The following is a 27,285-nucleotide window of genomic DNA, read 5'->3' on the forward strand; positions in this document are numbered from 1 at the left end:
AGAAAAATAGTACATTACATGAACTATAATGTAAAAATTCATAAATAAAATAAAAGATTTGGTTATCAATGTAAAAATTAATAAAATGCGTACAAATTTTGGAAATAACACTTCAACTTTTCAAAAATTTATTTTTTTAGGTTTCTATAATAAATTTAGTAAAAGAGATTGTTAGTAGAAAGATGGAGATTTCAAATAGAATAAACTTTTTATTTTTATTTTTTTTATACCTTTCATATTATTTACAAAAATAATTATACCACTATATACAACAAAAATTAACGGTTATATAAAAATTAATTTTTTTATTTTTCATTTTTTTATGTCTTTTATATTATTTACAAAAATATTTATATTTATACCAACCACTATATACACAACAAAAATATTTATATTTATATCAACCACTATATATACAACAAAAATGCAACACATGCCCAAGGGGATTTGAAAACAACAAAAATATTTATACCAACTACTATATACACAACAAAAATGCAACACATGCCCAAGGGGATTCAAATGCAACACATGCCCAAGGGGATTCAAATGCAACACATGCCCAAGGGGGTGCCCAAGGGGATTCGACCTTGGGACCTCAAGTAAAAAATTCAAAGTCATAACCATCAAGCCATCTAACTACATGTAATTATAAATTGCTGATTAATAGACTATATTTACATTTCGTTTTCATTTAATGATGTTTGGGAATTATCCCACATCAAAAGATGGGTATTCAAATTTGGAACATAAATACCTATGCAATATGAATTATAAAATGGGTATAAAAATATTACGGCAACCTCGCATGTGTGTTTGGACACACGTGTACGCGTGTGAGTGTGCGAGGGGGCACGCTCGCACGTGCGCTCGGACACACGCGTGCGCATGTGTGTGCATGGGGCACGCTCGCACGTGCGTTCGAACACACGTGTGCGCTTGTGAGTGTGCTTGGGGCACGCTCACACGTGTGCCAGTGTGAGTGTGCGTGGGGCATGCTGGCACGTGCGTTCGGACACACGTGTGCGCATGTGAGTGTGCGTGGGGCACGCTTGCACGTGTGTGTCGCACGTATGCTTGGACACACGTGTGTGCGTGTGAGTGTGTGTGGGGCACGCTCACACGTGCACTTGGACACACGTGTGTGCGTGTGAGTGTACGTGGGGCACCCTCGCACGTGCGTTCGAACACACGTGTGTACGCATGTGAGTGTGCGTGGGGCACCCTCGCACGTGTGTGTCGCACGTGTGCTTGGACACACGTGTGCTCGTGTGAGTGTGTGGGGCACGCTCACACGTGCGCTTGGACACACGTATGCGTGTGTGAGTGTGCGTGGGGCACATTCGCACGTGCGTGTCATGTGTTACGTGTGTGTGTGCGTGGGGCACGCTCGCACGTGCGCCGGACACACGTGTGCGAGTGTGAGTGTGCGTGGGGCACGCTCGCACGTGTGCTCGGACACACGTGTGCGAGTGTGAGTGTGTGTGGGGCACGCTTGCACGTGCGCTCGGACACGTGTGCCCGTGTGAGTGTGCATGGGGCACGCTCGCACGTGCGTGTCATGTGTTACGTGTGTGAACCGGGCTGAACCGGATGGGAACCAGCAGTTCCACTATAGAACCAGGCTGAACCGGATGGGAACCGACGGTTCCACTATAGAACCGGGTTGAACCGGATGGGAACCGGCGGTTCCACTCTAGAACCGGGTTGAACCGGATGGGAACCGGCGGTTCCACTCTAGAACCGGGCGGTTCCCGATTTTCGGTTGGAACCGACACGAGCACGCGTGTTTCCGAGTTGAACCGGGAGAGTCCGGTTCGACTCGCCGCTTTTTAAAACACTAGTTATGGCTGATATCTATAAAGCTCATTTTGGTGAATATATGGATCCCTTCCATTTAAGTGATTAGACAACAAGCAAGGTGAAGCACGAATATGTGAATTAATTCCCTCTTCAATGACCATGAAATTCAACAGTCAGCAATTACATAAGGGGCACAGTCATCTTATAACTAAATATATCTATTAAAAACGAGTACATCATTTTCAAAAAAATGATGTGCAAGCCATCCTCTTGCATATCTTCTGCCTACACTAATTTTATTGACAATATGCTGGCATTAATATCAAGGACAAGAAATTCAAAGTCACATTTCTACGAGTAGCCTGAAACTTAAATGTTAACTCTCCAAGTACCCAAACTTTGAGACAAGTATTGGGCATGTCAAAACCGAAGGAATAGGTATATCACATGCCCAAAACTAAGGGTTTTTTCTAAAAAGTTTTTAGGCAGCTTTTGTATAATTATTCCAAATTCTTTTCTCCATCAAATCATACAATAATGAACTTGTTCACAAAGGAATTTGCATTACCATTCTTTGGTGAGAGGAGTTTTCAAGAACCACCACTTTTCCTGTCACTAGAGATAAATGCATTCATAGGGAATATTAACCCAATAAGAAGACAATAAGGATAAACTTGTTGCAATTTAATTCTCAAACATGCTTCAGAGCACGATATACATATCGTATACAACCAACCATAACAATAATGGAAATTGGGAAATATATGGGGTGAAGCCCACATTTCTGTTTTTCCAATACATGTTAATCCATATATCTTGGAAGTGCAAAATCAAACTGAGTTCTCTTTACATTTTCACAACATAAATTGTTTGGGGCCAAGAATCCATATTAATGAAGTATAAAACAGCTTTCTTGAATGATTGGAAATGCAAAGTCTTGATATTGCATGTACAATGACAATTGTCAGAAGTCTTGATATTGCATGTACAATGACAATTGCCCAGACATCGCATGAAATTATTTATATATATCCAGGAACGTAGTGGCAATTTCTGAGCTATCATGCAGAATATATTCACAGCCCATTCCACATAAAATACACATGCATATGGTACAATCATGTGTACTCAACCATAACATTCCGATAACACCTTCAAATCTCTCTATACCAGAGCATATCTGATTCGTCCAAACAAGCATTCACAGACATGCCATCCCCATCAAAATCAAAACATTCATGCTTCCAGAAATAGTAGAACACAAGTATCTACATGAATTACAGGATCAAATGATAAGAATTGGTCCATAAATGATGAAGGCTATCAGTATAATCTTTCCTCTCAACCAATCAAACCAGTTGGACCCAATTCCCTTAGAAGAAAAAAGCTTGGAATGCAATTCATTCAAAATAATCAGTCTAATACAAGCCGCTTGACCGCTCATGCTGTCAGATAGAGACACTCAGGCGGGTAGGTAGTTAGATTATGGACACCCCAAGTAACCAACTCTTTGAATTTTAGGGTCAAATATCTGAAGTAGACCACACAGGAGACAGTTCTGTTCCAAACCAGTCACATCGTCCATTCCAATCCTATCACTGGAACCAAATTGGATGCACCAAACATATTTCAGTAAGATGGTTAACCCAATTTCTCCACAAAGAATTCCTAGGTAATCCTTGAGACATTGTTATAACATCTATATATCTTTGCAGCCGATATCTGCAAACAAACTTTCCAGCAACCATTATGGTTGTGGTTAAGTAAAGGTCCTCTTACTTAATTCCCAACAGTTCAAAGAACTCATGAAAGAACAATCATAAACACTCAAGAAATCCAAGTTCTTCAAATACTTATGGATTCTTGAAAGGAAGTTCAGTTTGAATAATCTGTGAATTTCGAATTCAATAGTCTCGAAAATTGAATTAGAGGAAGCGTCAATTGCTAGAAAATGCAGTCAAGCTCTAGAAATAGGTTGCAGGACTCATTGAAAAGTGGCACTTCCTGCCTTATGGCTCAAACATCACAGACATGCTGTGAGAGGGGCTCTTGGCTTGGTGCTTAGGGCAGTGAGACTGCAGCTTAATATTGAGGTGTGCAAGGTTGCTCCCATGCTCCACCACTTTTACCTCCTAGACAGAAAAATCAAAATCAAAATTATCAAACACAACCAACAACAAGAACAAGGAAAACCCTTTCTCAAACATGTACATGAGGAAAGATCCAACTTTTCTAAACATAAGCCATCATGGACTAGTTTAGCTCCAAATTTCATTCTTCTGAGATTCAAGAATTGTTACTTAAAATAAATTAAAATAAGAACTGAGAATCCTTCCAGAAGTATTCTAGAAACCACAAGGTTTGATTGCATTAAAGTGTGAAAATCTTGTATATATGGTTGTCTGTTAGACAATGAAAATGTTATGAAGACTACATGATCCTCAACCTCCACGTTACACCATGAGTGAAGTTGTGACTTGTGAAAAAGTTGCCTGCTATCTTACAAATCTCCCTTTTCAGAGCCAACTTTTTTAACTCCAAACCCGACATAATGGCTTCTGTGCCATTAGATAATATCCATTATATTGAATACAATGCAAATTATATGCCATATAAGGTGCTTTTTATGCACCAACATATAATTATTCATAATAGAGGGGACCATTACCAATATAACAGACATAGAAGGTGTGATTTTAAACCTTGATAGTAACTCATAATGGCCATGGTATTACATAAAATATATTGATTTTCCTTCAGAGTCTCAAATATTCAAGTACCAACCATGACAAATGAAATGTACTGGTTTTAGTTGGTTGCAGACCAATGTGGTGCCAATTGAGTGAAACTCTTTCTCTAGCAAGACCATGGGTGCAGAGTCAATGTATCCAATTGGATAACCCCCTTTATGGAAAACCATACTCAGGGAAAAATATGGTGCTGATAAAGAGAGTCTGCTTGCTAAAAGGCTAAGTAACAGTAAGTCAGCCTCATTTTCTTGAAAAGGCATAGATACTACAAAGCTCCTATTTCTTCAGCACAGCAGACTACAGATAATCAATTGCTCAGGTACCTTACTTTGGACATCAAAATGGATTGATGGTGTGTCTCAAAATCCAATTTCCAGACCTTTCTTGCAAAGCCCTCAAACCTAATGTCACAGGCAGTGTTCAGAAAATCGACTCAGCCAAGGTACTCGGGAACTGGACGAGGCGAGTTACTAGGGCGAGTCTCCAGCTCCATTTTTTTTAAAGAAAATAAAGAAAAAAATAGTTATATATAATATAAGCACCACTTTTATCAATAAAGTTGTAGACTGGACCTCTTTACAAGAGGTCTTGAGTTTCATTCTTGCCGAGGTAATATTTTTTTTGGGACTCTAAAAAAATGATATCTATAAAAAAAATGTGACAAACCTACTCTAGTGGGATATGAACCCCAACTGAGGCAAAATAATGATATTTATAAAAAAAGGTGACAGACCTACTCTAATGGGATATGAACCCCAACTGAGGCAAAATTTATTCGTTAAAACTAAACAGTAAATCATTCATACATATCAATAATGATATCTATAAAAAAGGTAACATACCTACTCTAGTGGAATATGAACCCCAACTGAGGCAAAATTTATTCGTTAAAACTAACCAGTAAATCATTCATACATATCAAATATAAAATTGCGAAAATTTACAGTTTAAAAACATGCTGTAAAACTAGGCCAAAACTCGCTTCGCCCATAGGTCGAGGATGAGTTACTTGGCCGAATCCGAGTTGCCTCAGCCGAGTCTTAGGACAGTGGTCATAGTAAAAAAATTGGCAACTGGAGCAAGTAGAAATACAGTTTGTGATCTCAGGCTAAGAAGCAGAAGGGTCAGTGATGATGTTGCCACTCAATTCAAGGAGCTGCTGCAGATCCTCGGTGCAGTTTATTACATGCCAAAATAATTAGATGAACTTGTGTGGGAACTAAATCAAAAAGGAGAGTTTATTGTCAACCTCTTCCTTTATGACAAAACAAAGATGGATAGACAAATTTGAGTCGCGCCAGCTGCAAAAAAAGCTTGTTCTTTGCCAGTCCCAACCCACCCAAGCTTTCATTTGGCTAGTTGTATGAAACATAGACCACACTGTAGATCAGCTTAGCAAGCGAGGGATGATAATTACAAACATTTCTCTTCTATGAAAGAAAGATGAACAAACTAATGTAAAGATTTTCATGCACAGCCCTGTAGCTAACCCCCGTTGAAATTGGTTGCTTGATACTTTTGATTTTAGTTGGGTAATACCTCCATTGGTTGAGCAGCTTATGTTGCATAGGGGCTCACCAACTCTGCCAAAAAATGGTGCATTAAACTGTGGAGGATAGCAATGGTAGCAACCACTGTTTTGGGACTCGGCCGAGGCAACTCGGATTCGGCCGAGTAACTCAGACCTCGCCCATTTGGCCGAGTAGGTTGTACGACATGTTTTTAAACTTTAAATCTACTACTACCTCAATTTTATGTTAAAAATGCTTGAATGGTTTACTGGTTAGTTCTAACGAATAAATTTTGCCCCAGCGGGTTCGAATCTCACTAGAGAGTATGTCCATCATCTTTTTTTATAGATATCAATTTTTAGAGTTCCAAAAAGAATATTGCCCCGGTGAGAATAGAACTCAAGATCTCTTGTAAAAAAAGTTCATTTATATTTGGGAAACTAACCAACACACTAGTCTATAATTTTATTGATAAAAGTGGCGCTCATATTATATATGCCTATTTTTTTCCTTCATTTTCTTTAAAAAAAAGAAGCCGGACTAAGGTGAGTTACTCGGACTTGCCTGAGTAACTCGCCTCGGCCAGGACCCGAGTACCTTGGCAAAGTCGATTTTCTGAAACACTAGTAGCAACAATTGGTAAGGTTGGAAATAAAGGAATAGGATGGCCTTTGAAGATAGACTGTGCGACTTTCTTACAATCAAGAGGGAAATCATAACCACAATTGCCACATGGGAAATACCAAGAGAGGAGATTTCAATGAAGTCAAACTTCTTACCCTGAAAAGAAGGTGTTTTGTGCCTTCTGCCTATCCAGACAAAGTTATCATCAAAGTAGACTCGGCCAATGTTAGTGCCAAGGGAAACTCATCACAAAGAAGTCCATGACAATGGAGACCCATCCTTGATGAGATAAAGAATTGCCTAAATAATCGAGAGGCGATCGTTTTGAACACCAATAGAGAGACCAATGGACATGCTGATATTTTGGCAAAGGAAGGCATTAACAAACATGCACTTCTAATTAAAAGATTTGAATGAAGCTTGGTGGTTTGCTACAAGAATGATGGTTGCGTACTTGAAGTTGGCCTTACAGATTCGGTGTATCTCGTCATGTATTTGTAATTCCTTCTTCTGCCGACATAATTATACATCCTCTTGCTATATAGATTCTTTTAAGTAATATATTTGACTCAACTTCCAAAAGGAAATGGATTAATTCAATTATTGTTAAAAGAGGAATATCTCAACCATTTACTTTAAAAATAATTTTATTTCCCACATTCCTCTATGTGCAAGGAGGGTGTCACCATAGTTGTTGGGTTCGGATGCGGGATCGGAATTGGGAGCGAGGGATCATGAAAAGCTAGAAGATCCCTACACATAGGAGTGTCATCTATACGATGCATAGGTCAGGGATTGATATTCCCAAGTATTAAGGATCGAGATCCCAACCTTTTGGGATCTCAATCCAAAACCTATAGGGATCTCACTCCCAACCTCAAAGAAAATGTAGTCAAGAACTACAGATGCAAAGATGTTCTTGTTTATAAATAGCAAGTAGTGCAGCCATATTAAAAGTATAGTTGCATTGCTAGTAGGCTATAAATAAAGAAAATAATCAGTTTGACCATTATTTTGGTCTTTAAGGTGGGGATCAAGATCCCTAACAGTGGGAATAGAGGTCCCTAATTCATAGGGATTGAGATCCCTAAATTTAGAAATCAAGATCTCTTAAAGATCCCTCTTCTGGAGCACCAGAGCGAGTTTCCAGAGTGGGATTGCCACTTCCAGCAACTATGGGTGTCACCACCATTTCATAGTGTGAGGGTGACACGTCATCTCACTTCATTAATGTAGGAATGGAATCATAGTTGTGATAAGCGTGGGGGTGAGGCCATGGTCTCACCTTAAGAACTCGATCTAGCAGCTCCTCTAAGGGATCGTAGAGGCTGGGTTTAGAGAAATAAGGCATCTCACTCCTTATATAAAGGGATCTTTGTCTACATGCCTGTAGGATCCCTCCAAGAAGATGAGCCATACTATTAATTGAAGTATTGTTCCTCTCCTTAGTAACAAAGATTTATTTCTTTAGAATATGTTAAATTCTGGTTCCTATCACATTGTATTACACTAGGATTATAGTATTAAAAAACTACAGTTTAAGATCATCATAAGCCAATTTATGATATTATTAAACTGTATTATTGTAGCCGACCCAATTAATTGGGAAAAGGCTATGATGATGATAATGATGATTAAACTGTATTATTGTAGTCTATTGGAGTACGATAAATATGGCATTGGTAATAAGCTAAGATGCATGACCATGTATCGAGTGGGTATTGACTTGATCATAATTTTATTATATAATATTAATTGATAATGGAACTTAGATACCTCCAAGTCAAAATCTTCATCCTAGTAATATGGGATCTCACTCCCAAGTGTCCTAGGATCTAGCTCCTTAACTTGTTGAATGTAGGGGCATCGATCCTAAACCCAGGGAGCTTCCACCTTATGGCGTTTTGGTGTTCCTTGAATTGATCCTACTCCCGCCTCCAACAACTATGACTAGAATCCACAACCAATGCAAATAGGGCAGTTAATGGGTCAGGTCAGGGCTAGGCTAGCACCTAGCCCAAGACAGGCCTAAAACAGTTCAAACATACCCAAGCACAGCCTGGCCCATAATACATGATATCAAAGACGAGCCTAGCCTAGAACGAAAAACTTGGGCTACGCCAAGCCAGCCCTATATAAATGTGGAAGGAAAAATATTGATTCTAAGTAATATGTATTTAAAAAAAAAATTTGCCGAGCCTAGGCCTGGCTAGTGTTGGACTTGATCCAGCTTGAATCTACTTGCCCAGCCAAGGCCCAACCCGTGGGCCTTATCATATAGCCCAAACCTTGTCCAAAACAAGACCGGCCCAAAAGCCTTTAGGCTTGAGGAAAGGAAATGCACAAGTAACCCAAACATGGAAAAGATTGAATTTATCCATGAACTCATAACTTAGATCTTATGTAGGCGATGGCCCGTCCTCTCATACCTTGGCGGGAGCATACTATACAACAACTCCCTTTAATAAAAGAGTAACTATGGAGGATTTTTTTTTATTTGAAATTTTGGGATCCATCTAAGTATCATCAGATGATTATTTCTAAGAAAAAAATTGGATTTTTTAAGTTCTTAAACATTTAGATATTGTCCTCCAAAAATTGGATGGCTCCTGTTCAATCTTGGGACATTAAATTTTTTATGGCACATAAAAAATTGTATTTAATACCTAGGACATGAGAGGCTTCAAGGCTCGTCATCGTCCCATCCCTCCTTTGAGATGCTGGAACGACATCTACAAACTTTACCCCAGAATCCTTCCACCACCACCTAAATCTGCGGCCACTTCACCACCCCCACCTCCTCACAGGGCTTCTTACTCTCAGGTTTTAGCCTCCACCAAGTCGTCCACCATCTTTTCTCTGAACCCCATCCCACCACTGCAAAGTCCACCTCATCCTGCTGAACAGTCTCCCTTCCTTCCTTTTTGCATCTCTGTCCCACATGAAGAGATTGTGAAAAACAAGCCTAAGCTTCTCTCGTCCCTGATTGGAACCTTCCAACCTGGTCGCCATAATATCAGAGGGATTGAAAAGGCTGCTCAACATCATTAGGGGGAACCAAACCTTAGCTAAAAACGCCTATCAAGTGGCGATATCCTCTTTACCTTCCCCTCTTCGAAAAGCGTCCAACTCGCTTTACAGGAAACCAAAACTTTCACCTTCCATGGAGGTCAGTGCCACCTTTGGGCCTGGTCACCCAAAGTGGGATCTATTAGAAAACAAACGGTATGGCTAACCTTTAACCATATCCCACTCCAAGCATGTCTCCTGAAACTTTCCAGCGTCTTGTGGCAGCATGCGGCTCTCTCATCTCAATTCATTGGATTTCGATTGAAACCCTCCCGCTTGGTTCTATACGAGTGTTGGTGGAAGTGTTGGACCCCAAACGCATTCCCCAAGTTTTATGGATTGAAGTTGAGGACCCTTACTTTCCAGTGTCAATCTCCTGGTCCCCGGCTTCCCTTCCTTCTCCCCATTTCCTCCACTATGATGACCCAACTAAATCATTGGACGCTTGCTGTGATCCATGGACCCTCATTTCTAAGAAAGCTCATCTGCGTAGGAGACGCCGCCAACCTCCAGATCTGGCAGCTGGTAAAGTACGCCACCACAATCTCCCAGCTCCCTCCGCCTCCTGCACCGCTGCTTGCTCCCGACCTGACCCATAGTGAGCCTGCCTTACTTGGCCCACCCGCTGATGGTTCACCAACCATCTGTCGTTTACCTGAAAAGGAGGCCCAGTGTGCTTCACCACACTCCTCATTGTCTTCGGGCCCCATTAAGGACCTAGGCCCGTCTTTCTCGAAATCCCCCCTTCCTTATTTCAAACGCGTTCCCGTCCTCCTCCCCGGCCTGACACGTGCCCGGTCCTCCTCTGTACCCCTGCTGCTCCCTTCTGCTCCCTAGGGTCAGGTGTCGTCCGCGGCCTCCACGCGTCCACCAACTTCCCATTATTACACTGCGACAGCGCCGTCCTCTGCAACCCTCCTGCCCCCCTTGCAGCTTCCATCCCTTCAATGGTCACCCCCTGCCCACCTGTCGTAGGCTCAGCCTCCCTCGACAGCGGCCTCTCTCCAGGTGTCACCCGCCCTTACCATCATAGGACATGCGTCACCTGCACCGCCACTGCCGTCTCCCCCCTCTAGTGATGGGCCACATCACCTCCCCTTTTTACCCTTGCTTCCCTGTCGTCCGTTTCACCTAACCCCACGAACGTGTCATGCCCTCTTTTCACTGCCCCAGAACTCGAAGAAGCCCGCCCTCTTGATCACCGACACTCGCCAGCAGCACAACCTTCCCCTCTCCACTTGTCACTAACGCCATTTTCGGCTCCCCCCCCCCCTTAGTCGACGTGGCCACATCACCCTCTCCCTCTACTTTCGCACCCCCGTCTTCCCTCCCGCCACATCTCTTTAAAGGGTCGTGTCCTGATCATGCCTCCTCAGATCTCTCTCCTCTTAAAGGGGACACCAGCTTCTTAACCCCTCCCCATTTGGCTCGCCAGCCTTTCCATCTTCCTCCTCTCTGGTGCCTCTCCCTTCTATCCCACTCCTCTCCCTTACTTATCAGCCCTTCTGCCTCTCGGATATCCTCGCACCTTCACTTAGTTCAGAGGAGTCCTCTGACCTTCGTCATTTCCTCACAATGGATAGGAACCTCCTCCCCCAAGGCATCATTTCTACCCAAACCTGAGACCATTACCCCCCGGATCTTGACTCAATCTCTTCCATGCTGGCCCCTTATCTCTCCTACACCCCACACCTGGTTCAAATCACAAGGGTTAATACGCTCCATTTTAGTTGGCCTCCCTCTCATCTTGTTCAATATGCTACTCTCTCCTTTGTTCAAACTCATCAATTCCTAACCTATTTTCCCTCATCCCTTTCGTCCCCTCCCCTGCCTCAGTACCCTACCTCGGTTAACCCACAAGCCCTCTTCTCGCCCTACTTCCCTTCTCTCACACTTATGCAGCTCACTTCTCCTTCGATACAACCCTCTATCGCCCAACCATCCTTCCACCCTTCCTCCAAACCGGGTCCCCCTACCCCTATCCCTTTGCCTGGGGCCGTCTCTAAGTCCCTTCCTCCTTTACCAACTGAACTCTACCCCCCCCAACAATATAGAGGTGCAGTCGGAACCGGTGGAAGAACCAACAGAGGGCCAAAGTTTGCCCAGCTCCCCCCCCCCCCCCCTATACCATGAGAACACAAAGGAGTCAGAAGAGGACAGAAACAACAACATCAAAGCAAAAATGAAGGAAGTGTACAAAATCATGGGTTTCCATCATGATGGCCTAGAAGGACCGACTCACAAGTTCTTAACGGCAGATGCGCAAAGCAGATTCAAGGTGAGACCCAAAGGACAAAGAGAATTACTTAGTCTTTTCTCTTCTACCTCTTTTCAAGATAACCCTCCCTGTGACTCCCCATCAGTTCCCCTAACCTCATACCCCAGGAGGTCATCTAGGCTGGCCTCTTCTCTTCTTCCCCTCCAGACTCATGAAGATAGTCACATAGAATGTTAGGGAACTGGGACAACAACCCAAAAAGAACGTTGTCAAAGATTTAGTAGTTCTCAAACACTCGCCCACTGTCTTAGCCCTTATCGAAACCAAACAACCAGAGCCTACCCTTCAGCTCATTCGCCAAATTTGGGGCAAAAGACCCACTCAAGGGGTATCACTACCGACGAATGGGGCTTCTGGAGGTATTTGGGTGGTTTGGAATCCCTTGGGCCATTCTCTCATTTCTTCACACATAGGGGTTTTCTCTGTGAACATTCTCTTATCTAGTGTCCCCGATGGTATTCCCTAGAAATTCACGGCAATTTATGGGCCAAACTCTGCCTCACTCAAACACAGTTTGTGGTCTGAACTGAATTACAATGCAGCTCTTCTACAACCTATTTGGTGCCTGGGAGGAGACTTCAAAGTTCCCAGATGGTCTTATGAGAGAAACTCCGTTACCACTATCTCTCAGGACATGAAGGATTTCGCTAATTTCAATAGCAGGAATGAACTCATCGATATTCTTCTTCAAGGCAATCGCTTCACTTGGTCAAATCATGCCCAAAACCCTTCCGTCTCAAAACTTGACCGCTTCCTGTTCACCACAAATTGGGAGGAACAATTCCCAGGCCAGTGCTTTGGCCTTATCCAAACCTATCTCTGACCATTGTCCCATTTTCCTGGACACCAACTTAGTGAGAAGGGGGCCCAAACCTTTCAGGTTTGAACTAGTGTGGCTAGAAGAGGAGTCTCTTACCACTATGATATCAACCTGGTGGGATTCCTTCTCATCCCAGGTTAAGGGTAGAGTAGGATATATACTCCAGACTAAAATCCAGCTTCTCAAAGCTTCTATCAAAACTTGGAGCAAAGCTATACCTGGAAACTGTTCTCAAATCAAATCCAACCTCTTGGATACCATTCAAGGACTAGGCAGCCTTGAAGAATCCAGACCTTTGGACACCTCCGAAATTAACCTCAGAACCCAATCCAAACTGGATTACCTGTCTACTCTTAAAAAAGAGGAGATCTACTGGTTCCAGAGATCTAGGATAAAGTGGTTAAAAGTGGGTGACTAAAACACAGCCTTTTTCCATGGTACAGCCAACTGCCGTAGAAGGGACAACACTATTGCAATGCTTAAAGTAAAAAACAGCTACACGGCCGAACCAACACAAATAGAGCAAGCGATTATAGTTCTTTCAAACTCTATACACTACTCAGGCTGGCCCACGACCTTTAATGGCTGATCTTGATTTCCTGGTCTTCCCTGGCAATCTAGCTACCTGGCTAAAGCAACCCTTCTTTGAAGATGAAATTCTACAAGCAATTAATGCCCTAGCCAAAGACAAAGCTCCCGATCAGGATGGTTCCCTGATTGCACCCTTCAAAATTTTTTGGAGCACTTTTCGTCCTGACTTCATGAACTTCTTTGAGGAATTCTTCCAAAGGGGAGTCATCCACAAAGCAATCGATACCCCTTCATAGCCCTTGCTCCAAAAATTGAAGGGGCAGAGGAAATCAAGGATTTCTGCCCAATTAGCCTTTTGAACTCGACTTACAAAATATTAGCTAAGGTCCTCGCCTCTAGACTTCAAAAGGTCCTCCCCTCTGTGATCTCTCCATCTCAGTTAGCCTTCATCCAAGATAGACATTTCTTCGATGGAGTCTTGGTGGCTAACGAGTGTATTCACACTAGACACTTAGCTAAGAAACGTGGCTTAATTTTCAAAATAGACTGGGAGAAAACCTATGACCATGTAAACTGGTCCATCTTGGATAAGTCCATGGTTAGAATGGGGTTCAGGGAACGATAGAGGAGTTGGATGAGAGGTTGTTATTCCCATCCCCATTTTTTCATTATCATCAATGGAACAAGGGGATCCCCATTCCCCCTTCCTTTTTGCCATCGCAGCGGAAGTTTTCTCCAGACCTTATCCCGTCTCTATCAATCTGGCCTTCTTTTCGGCTTCAAAAGTAGTAATCAGGGCCCAACAGTGTCTCATCTGCAATACGCAGATAATACTTTGGTCTTCCTTGACGCTACACCAAATGAAGTCGATAACCTCAAACTCTTCCTCTTGTGTTTTCATAAAGCAACAGGCTTCAAAGTAAACATGGAGAAATCTAAAATGATGGGAATAGCCATGACAAATGCGGAGGTAAGAGCCCTCATCCCAGGTTGGGAATGTAAAGTGCAAGACCTTCCACTGACATATCTGGGCCCTTCTTTGGGACTAGGGAAAACAAAAAAGAGGCTCTGGTCTCCGATTTTAGATAAAATGGAGAGACGCCTTGCTAGTTGGAAAGGTCAATACCTTTCCCCAGTAGGAAGAGTTACCCTGATCAAAGCCACCTTGGCAAATACCCCGGTCTACTTCATGTCCCTATACCAGATGCCTACACAAGTGGCCAACCGCATAGAACAACTTATGCGGAATTTCTTATGGTCTGGATAGGCAGAGAAGACCAAATTCCATCTCGTAGCTTGGGAAAACATCTGCCTACCAAGGAAGCAAGGGGGCTTAGGAATCCGGACCCTTAAAAAACAAAACACAGCCCTCCTAAGCAAATGGTGGTGGCGCCTAGCCTCTCAACCTGAGTCTCTCGCAGGTGCTACGTCGCAAATACAAAATACAGGACGGAACATGGGTACCAGAGAGGCTCCACAAACAAAGAGCGTCAGGGGTTTGGAAATCTTTAGCCTCTTCCTTGTCATAGTTCAGAAGACACATAAGATTCCATCCTAGAGAGGGAGAAAGGGTAAAATTCTGGACAGATCTATGGGTTGGAAACTCTCCACTGTGCCAGGCATTCCTTACCCTTTACTCACTTGCATCCAACAAAAACTCCACTATCGCCGAGGAAGTGCCACTTTTAGGCAGACGAAGAGTCTGGAATCCTTCTTTTCGAAGAAACCTCTCAGACGAGGAAACCTACCAATTCCAACTGCTTTCGACGACTCTTTCCTCTCGTTTTTTCCCAAACAAATGGAAATGATACTATAGTTTGGAGCCTCTCCCCTTCAGGCCTCTTCACAGTAGCCTCCTTCTATAAAAGCCTCACCCTACCCCCCACCTTTCCTTTCAACCCCACCTCAATCTTGTCAAAAGTTTGGTCAACCATTGCCCCACCTAAGATTCAGTTTTTCAATTGGATAGCCTGTTCCCAAAGAGCACTCACGGTGGACCAATTACAAAAAAGAAGGATTTCAATCCCCAATAGATGCTCTTTGTGTCTTTGTGAGGAGGAAACCAACCCACACCTCTTTATTCATTGTGAATTTACCCATAAGCTATGGAGTCTTGTGCTACAACTCTTTGGCATCCAATGGGTCACACCACCCACGGTCAGGCCATAATATCCTAAAATTTGGAAGCTCAGTGGCCTTTGGCCGGAAAAACCTTATGGAAGGCCACGGTGGCTGCTACCATATGGATTATAACAGAATTTTCAATGGAATTCAACTCCACCCACCAGCTCTCTTCCATAAGGTTACCTCGCTGACCTCCTTTTTGGCCGTCAACCACAAAATCTTCTTGGGATTATCGAGGAACATCTTCCTATCGCAATGGGAAAATGTCCTCCACCATAGGCCACCAAAACTCTCAAGAGCTTGCAATTGGCAACCACCACCAGAGGGCAGCATCAAGCGAAATTTTGACGGCTGCTCACCTGGAAACCCAATGTCCTCCTCACTTACTCTGTGTATCTCGGAATTAATGATTCCCAATACGCAGAAACTATGGCTTTACTATTGGGTATTAAAACGTTCAACCCATCTTGGGGCACACATCTGATTGCAGAAGGAGACTCTCAAAACACTATATCTTGGGCAAGTGGCATGATCTCTCCCCCTTGGCAATTGACAGCAATTTTTTATGAAATTACTTACATATGTAGGGATATGAACATCTTATGGAAGCATACATGGAGGACGTCCAACGAATTCGCAGATCTCATGGCGAAGGAGCGAGCTAGCTTCCACATGGAAAACCAGGCCAGGTCCCCTTCCTTTTTTGTTCAGGACCACAGCCGCAATACATAGCCTGTCCCCCACTCGAGCAACCAACAGCTCCTAGGTCTTTTTTGTAAAACTATTGTAAATCTTGATACATGGGCGGATCTTACAAGCCTTTTTGTACATGAATGACTGATGTATTTTTTACTGATAGACACCCATAATTAGAGGGTGTCTTCAGTTTCATCACAATTTTGTAACTATTACTGTCTTAGTAATACAATGTTAACAATTCTAAAAAAAAAAGTAGTATTTAATTTTTTTCTCATTGAGATTTTAGGTTCTAAAGGCTACATCCCTAGAAATTGGGGCCAAAAATATATTCCCAACATGAGTGTTTGTTTTCTCAAGCACACCCTATGGTATGTTTGAGAAAACAAAATTTAAATATTCAAATTTCGGGAAATCTAAATAAAGCAATTAGTTGCTTTTCAAATGTCAAGATTACATGATATCCTGAGTTTTTTTGTGCTAGTTTGATTGTATAGGGGTGTTAATGGGCCGGGTGGTCCGGGTCGGCCCGGACCCGGACCGGACTCAATTCGACCCGAAATAGTCCCACATTGACCCGGACTGGAATGGGGTCCAAGTCACCCAACCCGAGTTCAAGTCATTTGGACCCAAACCCCACTTAGTCCCAGGTCTAGAAATTAAATAAAAATTTAAAAATTATGTATTGTATAATATATATTTTTATGTATTTTATACCAGGCCGGGTCAACCCCCGTACCCGACCCACTGGATCCAAAACTTGGACTTGGTCTTAGACCTGGACCTGGACCCAAACCTAGACCCGGGCCCAATTTTGGTCAACTTATCGTGCCAGTGGGTCGACACGACCCGATTGCCACCCCTATCTACATATATTTTAGAATTGTCTTATATTTAAAAAAATTTACATTTAAGAAGACAAAATCAAATTTCATTGATTTTTCCGATTAGGCACATATTTGCTTTGTACCTAACTTGTACTATCTCTCGCCATTAAAGATATAAGCTACTCATAAAAAATATGTGTAAAAATAAACAATTTACAAAAGCACAAACCCAATTTTTCTTCTTGTTCGGGGGCCCCCATGGGGGGTGATGCCTACAAACAAATACAAACCAACATGTTTTTCCACATTCCTTTTATTTATTGATATTGACTTGTCTTATAGTGACAACCAACCTTTATGCACAAGATGTTAATATTACACGAGAAAGAGGGAGATCATTTGTTTGAATTGAAAGTTTATTGCCATTCCATATATGAAACCAGTTGTATAAGAAATTCATTAAGAAAAATTATAGGATACATGATCCCAAACTAAGCTCATAGTGTAGCTAAATCAACAGAAAGAAGTATGATCCCAATGTAAAAAATTAGAAACCTATATCGCCTAACATAATATCATCAACCATACAACAAACTATCTTCCATGTTGCAATATCATGCACAATGCTAACTCGCAAATGACTACCCACGTCACATTCAGTGCTTGGTCATTCTCATCTTCACGATCCTCCATTTGATATGCTTGACCTTAATTTCCTTGTAATATTCCTCATAGCCACTCATCACCTCCAGAATGTATACAAATGAAATTATGTAAGAAACTCATAGAGCTAGTCATCACCTCCAACCACTTCTTTGAACCATCTAGCATCACATTGCTTGATAGCATCCAGTTAATATATACGAGCTTCAACTAAGAAAGCATTGTGTCCTTGTGTTCAATCGGCCCTATTTCGGTCTTAGGATCCAGGAGCAATGGAAGGCATATTTTGACACCTAATTTTTCTTTTAATGTTCATTATGCCAAAACACATATGAAAGCTTTTTGTTCATCAAACAATGTCAAGCATTAACTTCCCCAACCCAAACTCCTCCTTATTATAGCTTCAATCTAGCTTAAGCAGACTGATACCCATTGAAATAATAAATTCACACTCATGGACACCATTGAAAGAATAGCTTCTTGAGGCCTTTGCAGCTTTGGGCACAATTTCATCATAGTAGGTGGATCTGACAGGGAGAATTTTTCATTTTTCTTTCTTTTACCCCATGTGCCTTTTGGGGTAGAATAACCCAGTTTATCCTTAAGGTGTAGTTGTTGTACAGAACTACACACCAACGGCTCGGATGGAATCGTGGTGATCTACTTTACGCATTCATTGACCTCTACAATATTGCCCAGTGATTTGAGGGTCTCGCAAAGATGGGATTGGCTGTGGCCACTTTCTCCTCAAGGTGATATCATCCTACTTGATCATGGCCTTGATAAGGTTGTTAAAGACCCAACATGACTTCAAGGTGTAGCAATAGTTAGTCTTATCTATCTTCCTTCCTTCCCAAAGCTCCTGATATTTGGGGAGTTTGAGGGGTTGTCACTCGATACTTAGGGAAATGCATTGGAGCCACCGTTTTGTACTACACAATAGCAGTGAAAGAAACTATTGAATAAGATTTCACTTTTTGAGCAAAATGCTTTTAATTTTCTTTCTCAATGATTGAATATTGCAAATGCCAAAATTATTATTGAAAAAATTGAATAGATTAATGCAATATATCATGAATTACGAATCAATTACACAAGTACTCTTCTCATGTGTTAGAAGGAGGCAATGGGTACCAACCAACGATCGACAAAACAGTCAATAACCCTATATTTTTCATGGATATAGAGGTCCCAAAATCAGTAAACATAATCACATTCACATCTCAGAAAATGGGTAAGCATAATTTTATAAACTCCTTTTATATATTGACTAAAATTAAGAAGAAAGAAAAGCTCTTAATAAGAAACCAACACAATGTAACAACAAAGAAAGTAAGAATCAATGGCACAAAAGCATTAAAGCAAAGCCAAGATGGCAACGAAGAGGGGAAAGAACAAAAACCCAGTAAGCCAAGAAGGCAGCCCTAGACTTCCTTTTGCCAAATTATTAGTATCCTCAGTGGCCACGCAAAACCAACTCCTCCAAACCGTCAAGACAGTTCCATCAAAAGGGTTTTACGGCCCATGATTAAAACTATGTAATATGAGAAAAACGGGGTTCCAATACGAGGAACCTGGCATAGATGAGAGAGAGAGGAGGGGATGCACCTTTTGAAAAGGAGGGGGCTGAGCTGCGAGGTCAATCAAGGTGTCCTAAAAGAGAAGAACTTAAAAGCGAGAAGACGATGGACAGAAACAGAGAGCTGAGGGGGCCATCATCGATTGAGAGAGAGATGCTCCTCTGGCGAGAGATGTGAGAGAGACGAGCGCGCAATAACTGAATCCCGTTAGTTTCGTTAAATGAAATTTCGGCTGGAAATTATGATTTAAAGGGGATGAAACCAATGTTGTCATAGTCGCTTTTGGAGTTTCTTCCGTGAGAAAAATGAACCAACTTCGCGTTATTTATCGCTGATTTAATATAAATAAATTAAATGTTTTTATATAAAAAATATTTAAAAAAATACTTAAAAAATGAAAAATATATAAATATTTCTTTGCTTCGATCGGAGAGGCAGACGAAGCCCTCGGCACTAACTTAATCGAAATAACAGCATGGTTTTGCTTTGTTTCAACCTAGACATTAAATCTAAGATTTTCAGCCTTTTATCTGGAGCAAAACGAATTAGGGCTATTTATATCATTTGGGTGAGGCTTCTTTAGGTGAAATTATTGAAATGCCTTTCATTGTTCCACATTTCAAATATTGAACAAGCGTAATTTAGATATTTTAAAAAAATTCTGAAAAAGTATCTAAATAAAATGAAATGGGGAAGCTTTCTATGTTCCCCCTACAACATAGAAGTTTTATGTCCCCCTTATCATCCAGCCGTCCATTTTTTATCAAGAGACCCACTCACCGTTTGATCTTAGATCTGACGTCTCAAAGCATTTTATTTTTAGTTTTTTTAATACAATTTTTTTTAATATGAAATTTGGTACGTGCCATCTTCTCATTGGGGCGCACCAATAAAAAATATTAACAATAATTTTTCGATAAAAAATAATGACTAAAATACCCCTCGAAACTTTCAGGAATATTTTGGTCATTTTATTTTATTGAAAATATTTTTTTTATATTTTTCGTTAGTGCGAGTTTAATATAGGAGTGGACGTCCAAAATTTGGTCTCAAAACAGTTTATAGAAAAAAATTAAAAATAAAACAGTATAGAGATGTGACATTGTAATTGAGGCAATCTTAGCCCTCCATTCGAAAATGGAAGGTTGGATAATGGGAACATAGAAAGCTTTCCCAAATAAAATATCCTCAAAATCAAAAGCTAGTGGGATAATTGGATCCCTTAATGATATTTTAATAGCTTTGATCTTTTTTAATAATAGTTTCCACCATCTTAAAATATCCCAAGCTAAAAAAAGATCCTAGCGTCTTTCGGTACAAATTTTTGTCACATCTTATTGGAATCCCTTATTTGCCCTGATTATATACTACGAGACCATTTACTTTTGGACCCGGTTTCTATGCGGCCAAGCCTGCATATGTAGAAGTGCAGGCATCTTAATAAATCTATTTTTGAGATGGATTTTAAGTCCTAATTTTTAAGGGCATGTAATCTCTAATAAAGAGCTCATGAATATGAAAAATAAATAAATTTTAAAAACTATAAATAATAATTCTATTAAGAAAATATTTGGTCCGCTAGTTTCCATTGTTTTTAGATGGAACACCTAAGATGGATGCTTTACACTTTCTGGACCGCATATGTAGGAATGCAGTCCAACTCACAAGAAACAATTTCAATTACTTTTATAACAAGGAGCTTACAAATATCCCTAGCCATCTGATTTTAAATTAGACAGCTTGTCATGAAGTTGAAGAAATTTTTATTTGAACTTTATACCTAGACGATGACATATTCACAACCACTTGATTTACAATCCAACGGATGAGTGATTCTGACATATGTGAACTTCTGTATATGTTTATCTCTAAAATTTTAAAAGGTTGGCATAGTGTCCACACTTAAATGCGTGAGCGCTCAAATTTAATTTCGCTTCATCCAAATGCTACAAAATAATTTTTATTTATTGTTATTTTATCTAAAAAATCTATTTATTTGAAATTTAACTTTTAAATTGATTTTTATAAGTGGAATCAAATAAAAATAGTTAAAAAATATTTTTAATAAAAAATATTGAAAAAACACAATTACGTTATTTTTTATGCAAAATATTTTATAATAATAGTTTTTTAATTTTCTATAAAAAATTAATTTATACCCTAAATTTTAGATAAATATAATATTTAAATAAAAATAAAAATAAAAGATGAAGTTAAATTTTGGCTATTGGATATGAACTTATCTGAATCATTCTTCTTTGGCTGCGTGGTTATAGATAATATGACTTATCAACTAATGTGTAGCATGCAATCCCATAGCTCCAAGTTCAAAAAGTGGTATGGAGGAGTATTTTATAATTTTGGAGTACAAACAAGAGATTCTTAATCAATAAAAAATTATGATCAAGATCCAAAATTTTATTTTCAACAGTAAACTTCTGACGAAGTATGGGCAATTTGGTTATTTTAAAAAAATATAGTAACTTTAATAACAGAATTTGGGTATGAATGTAACAACATATGTTTTTTGGGATTATTTTAATAACATAATTTTTAAGGGATAATCCTAGTAAATTTTTAAGGAATTGAATTTTTGGGAATTGAGAAATTTGAGTTCTTAGTTGGCATTTAGAAATCTCTATACACTCGTATTCTTTTTTTCATTACTTTTTTATTATTCTAAAATGCCCCCAAATCTTTTTTCTCTTGCTTAGTTTTGAGTTGGGACTGCAAGTTTTGACACTTTGTTTAAGAAACATGAGGTCTAAACATAAAGTTCACATTCAATTAAATAATTAAATTTATTTTCTGAATAACCAGGTCCCAACTTCCAACTTAGATTTTTCTAAAAAAAAGGGTTGGAATATGAAGTACCCATGTGATCATAAAAACTGTTTTTGTTTGTTTTTGAATGTTTGGCACATATCTCCAACTTCCCCTTACACAGTTTTTTTTGCTTTTGAAAAAAAACCTGGGCTGGAACGTGAAGTTTCGGTCCGGTCTTGAAAACCTATATTGGTTTTTGAATGACCTGGTTGGATCTCCAACTTCCAACCCATTCTTTTTTATAAAAAAAATATGTTGAAACTTTGATTCCGACCACCAAAGAAAGAAAAATTTCGGTTGTCAACTTGGAGTTTTAATCCAGGGGCATTTCGAAAAGGCAAAAGTTTGTATAAGGTTGCAACCTTAAAATGTAGAATTGCGTATGCAGCTTAAAAAAATCCATCGGAAAATATTATTTTAAGGCTGAAAGACCCTCTAATTAATCATCTCACATCGAGATGTAGGAATATGAGAAAAAAAAAGATTTTGAGTCCCAAAAATAGTGCATCTCGCAACACATTATCTAGACCGTCCATTTTTAATATTTTCATATGTTATAGATCTATTTGATTTTATTTTGAGTTTAAAATCTTATAATTAGATATGAAAATAGATTTTCAGATAATCCTAAAAAAATTTTACACCAAAATTACATTTTATAATAAAATTTGGAGGCGCGTTTTAATTGGATTGTCTAATATTGCAACCTTTCAACCACACCCTTGAGAAAAAAACCCAAATTGAAAATCCCTTAATTTTCTATTGGGATTGTGTACTATAAGCCTATTATTTTGAAGAATATTACAATCTCCCACAGCCATCAGATGTGGACTAATGCGATCTAGCCGGAGTATATATTCTTTCTTAAAAAATTCTTGTTCATTTTTTCTTCTCAGCTTAGATCACTTACAAGTAGTCTTTTTACAATAAAATAACTTCAAATAAATAAATAAAAAAAGAATACAACTAGGATCTCAAGAACTTGAAGCCATTCAAAACCTTTCTTTTAATAACAAAGAAAAGACATAACCTATGCCACAGAATAAGAGACACATACCTCAACTAGGATTCTTACACTCCACACCGAGTCACCACCTTTTGATGGCGCGGGATCTAATGGTCAACCTTCAATCTCATCCAAGAAAGTAGGTTTAAGACAAGCCAAACCAATAGAACATGAACCTCTTTTTCAATCACAAAACTCAAACATAGGTGAACCCTCTTTGATAACCTAGTTTGAGAGATAGCAACTCTCCATAGCCTAGACCATTAGCCTTTTTCATATTATGGGAGAGAGAGATCCAAGAGATTGAGAGAGTGGGGTGTGCCCCTTAGACTTTCTTGAGGGAGGGAGAAAGTTTCCAAGATGAGAGATAGAGATGGAAAGTTCAAAGTGTAGAGAATATTGGGAAGGGTGCTCCCCCCTTTTATATTGCATCAAGGGTTTTAGGGTTTCTTAGAGTTTTCCATGATTTGCTTATTAATGTGAGATTGAATATGCATAATTAATCTTGGATGACTTGTGGGGTGAGAGCTATGAAACGTCCATTCCATAGATACGTCATCAATATCACATGGAAGGTGCTAGAACCATTATCCCCCACTTCTTAAACTATTTTCCCATCAATTAATTCAAATAAGAAATTCATATATGATATTGTTATCCTTTCTTATTTTATGCATAAGCGTTCTCTTACAAACTAAAATTTATTGCAAAATTTCCTTAAGGATTAAGCTTTCTAAAACCATTACTTTCTTTTCCTTCAAGCTTTAGAGCTTGACCAATGCAAAATAGAAAGCCACCTAGGTGGGTCGTGCCACCCTTTGTGGCACATAATAGGCCCTACCTAATTTGTCATGGTGGGCCCATAAGTCCTATTGGGCTTCCCATGATAAAGTCTTCATATTTACCAATAAGAAGTATTTTGTCAAGTTTTAATAGCTATTATTTAGTCATGCTTTATTTTAGATAAAATTGTAACATTGATTTTATGATTTGTTCTTATAGCTGTAAAACATGACTTGGTAGGTAATTAAAAGTGAATGCGGTATAATGATTTTTGAAGACTAAGCATGTATTTTAAAATTAAATATGTCGAGAAAAACCTAAGTCTATGAATACGATTTTGAGAAAACTTCATAATCTTTCAAAGTCCACTTGTGAATGTATATATGCCAAATCAATAGCTTTTAATTGAAGAGAAAAACATTGAGCCTTGAAGGCATTTATAAACTTGGGAAGAAATTGTCTTTTATTCATGCACTGATTTTTAATACCCATATGCCTTGACCCATGTTTCTAGTTATTTAGAATACCTAAGACCTTGAACCATAGGGAATGTTGTAAGAATGTCGTTTTGCTATACTTCCTTGACACATGTTGTGTTGATTAGATAACTTGACTTGTATGGATTTATTACCAATAAGATTAGTGTGGTTGAACCTTTATGGTTCAGGAAGATTTTTCATATTGTGAAACCAATGGGTAATGAAATATTTATTTCATAAAACTTGCTATACTACCTCATGATATAAGAATAAGAATACTAAGAATGTATATGTTATATATGCAATAATTGAGTGGGAGCTGTTACAGTTCCACGATTCTTTTTAGCTTTTGGATATTCAGATATACAAGTACTCTATCATGAAAGATCTAGATAAACTGAAGATTCCAGTGGGAGCACTCGCTAGTATTTGACAGGCCAGCTGGAACAACATGCTATAATATTGTTCAGTCATGGAACTTAGATGTGTAGCATTAGTTGTATGGCTACAGAAAGGAGCTGCTTCATTGAAGAACTCATTTGAACCCATGAAGATATGACCCCATACAATAAGGGTATATGATGATCTTATGTGACAATAGGTCAATGATTCATGATGCAAAATGAAAGATGGACTACGACTACGTTCGGGATGAGATCCGAGCAGCAAAGAGAACGACACGTTGTCTCCATAAATCCTTATGTGAAAGGATTGATGGTGAAAGCCATGATTAATGTAATAAGAGATAATAAGTGAAAAATACTTTAGAGAAAGAGAATGTAATTGAGAGAGATCGAGATTGGCTATAGACCTACAGAGGTAATGATAGCTGACCCTCTTGCAAAGGAGCTTGCACCTAATGATTTTGTGAGACATGTGAAAGAGATGGGGACGAAAGAAAGAGAGGAAGAGAGAATATAAGGCCTTCAAAGGCCAAGTGGGAGATGTTGGGTGTGTGTGTTGACGTTAAAGGCCTTATGAGTGCTTGTAAATGAATTATATAGTGGAACATGAACTCAGAGGGAGTGTCAAGTGTGGACCATACTAAGCAAACGATAGTTGTTGATACTAGATTGTACTTAACGTCTTAGGTCAGTCTAGTTGGTAAAACCCATATTACCTGGGCATAGAAAAACAAACTAATAAGGGATAAATGAGTCATCCCTTGATGAGGTCGGAGGATACCCGAAAGAGTGAGCCGAGGAAGGTCGAAGTATGTAGAGATAGTCGAGGAGATAAAGATAGTTGAATATAGTTTTTTTTTAATTTTAAGTTTATCTTATATTTGATGTAGATATCTCTCTTGATAAGCCTAGATTAGTTTATTATTATCAATAATTAATTAACCCTATATGTATAGGGGACTCTGTATATTCTTGATTATTAATCAATACACAGAGATTTTTCTGGAGGATTCAGAATTTTAACATGGTATCAGAGCTTGGTTGATCTATCACTAGCTATCCACTGTTGCCCGGCCATTGTGATATCTAATCTACCATTAGCAATCTGTTGCTCCCCGGATCGTGAAGAAGAGGGTCAAGAAGTTTAAGAGGCCCCAGAGCAACCGCAAGATCTCTATTAAAGAAAACTGGCGAAGGCCTAAGGGTATAGACTCTCGTGTCAGGAGGAAGTTCAAGGGAGTCACATTGATGCCGAACATTGGATACGGCTCAAACAAAAAGATAAGGCATTACATTCCCAATGGTTTCAAGAAATTTGTGGTGCACAATGCCAATGAACTGGACCTCCTGTTGATGCATAACAGGACTTTCTGTGCGGAGATTGCTCACAGTGTGTCTACTTTGAAGAGGCACAATGTGTCTACTTTGAAGAGGAAATCCATTGTGGAGAGGGCTGCTCAGCTTGACATTGCAGTTACTAACAAGTTGGCAAGGTTGCACAGCCAAGAAGACGAGTAGATGGTGGTTTAGTCTCTTTCTTCTTGTTTTATCATAGATTAGTTTTTAATCCAACCAGATAGGCCTTTTGGGATAAGCTTTCCATTTTTTTTTATAACTGAGACTCTTCGGGAACTTTGAGTTGTGTTGGGGATCTTGTGTTTGTTTTGTGATTAATATTTATGTTCTGTCGTAAATTTACAAGTTTGAGGTTCCTTAAAAAAAAAAAAAAAAAAAAAAAAAAAAAATGGAGGTGGTCCATAGGGACCATATTATATCAAAACTCCTTTTTATGTTCATGAATTAGTTACTAGAGCCAAATTCTTGATCACGTCTGTGCGTTCTGATACAACTTACACATGTCTTCTGAAAAGGAGATGTATTGGCTATAAAACTTGATGGGAAAAATTATCCCGATTGATGGTTCCATTTTCAATTCTTTGTTGAAGGGAAAGATTTGTGGAGGTATGTTGATGGTACTGAACCTGAACTGGTTACACCCAATACTAAAGATACCCAACAATGGAAGATCAACAACGTAAAAATTATCTCATGGATCTTCGACTCTGTAGATTTGGTTATTGGAAGGCCAATGAGAGGCTGCCATACTGCGAAAGAAATGTGGGAATATTTGGAAAAAGTTTATCAGCAATCAAATATTGCAAGACGTTTCCAAATCGAGTATGATATGTTTTCCTATAATCAAGGGGAGAAAACCATTCATGAATATTATGCTGGTTTCATGAACTTATGGACAAAATATGAATATGTAAACTTAAAGGCTATCACTAGTACTTGTTGCATTCAGAGCTTAATGGAGATAAATGGTGACAGGAAGGTGATGCAGTTTTTGATGAAGTTGCACCCAAACTATGAAGTTACTCGAGCCAATATTTTGAGTCGCGAAAATAGCAAATATGGATGTTATTCTCGGTGAATTACTTCGTAAGGAAACAAGAATCATGACCTAAGCCACCATTGAGGGAAAAAATGATATAGAGTCGGTACTTGTAG

The 27,285-nt window shown here is 39.5% G+C and overlaps 1 long non-coding RNA gene and 1 pseudogene across 5 annotated transcripts in view; one reads left to right on the plus strand and one right to left on the minus strand.

The window, feature by feature from the left end:
• Positions 1 to 19,575, minus strand: part of LOC110007437 (uncharacterized) — a 36,268-nt gene extending 16,693 nt beyond the window's left edge. For 3 of the 4 annotated variants that reach the window (XR_016052512.1, XR_002281236.2, XR_016052513.1), the window contains exon 1: positions 19,305 to 19,550. This is a non-coding gene — a long non-coding RNA (uncharacterized LOC110007437). Of the gene's footprint in view, positions 1 to 2,466; positions 3,936 to 19,304 lie in introns of those variants that run through there. The other variant, XR_016052511.1, reaches the window with a different exon arrangement.
• Positions 19,576 to 25,192: 5,617 nt separating this feature from the next.
• LOC105420847 (large ribosomal subunit protein eL32z pseudogene) lies at positions 25,193 to 26,307 on the plus strand (annotated as a pseudogene). Its single transcript, XR_016050993.1, has 2 exons — positions 25,193 to 25,237; positions 25,876 to 26,307. The product of XR_016050993.1 is annotated as a large ribosomal subunit protein eL32z pseudogene (transcript).
• The last annotated feature ends 978 nt before the right edge of the window (positions 26,308 to 27,285 follow it).

This window comes from Amborella trichopoda, chromosome 3 (assembly GCF_054954075.1).
Source record: "Amborella trichopoda isolate Santa Cruz 75 chromosome 3, AtrichopodaSantaCruz75HAP2 v2.0, whole genome shotgun sequence".
Taxonomy (NCBI): Eukaryota; Viridiplantae; Streptophyta; class Magnoliopsida; order Amborellales; family Amborellaceae; genus Amborella; species Amborella trichopoda.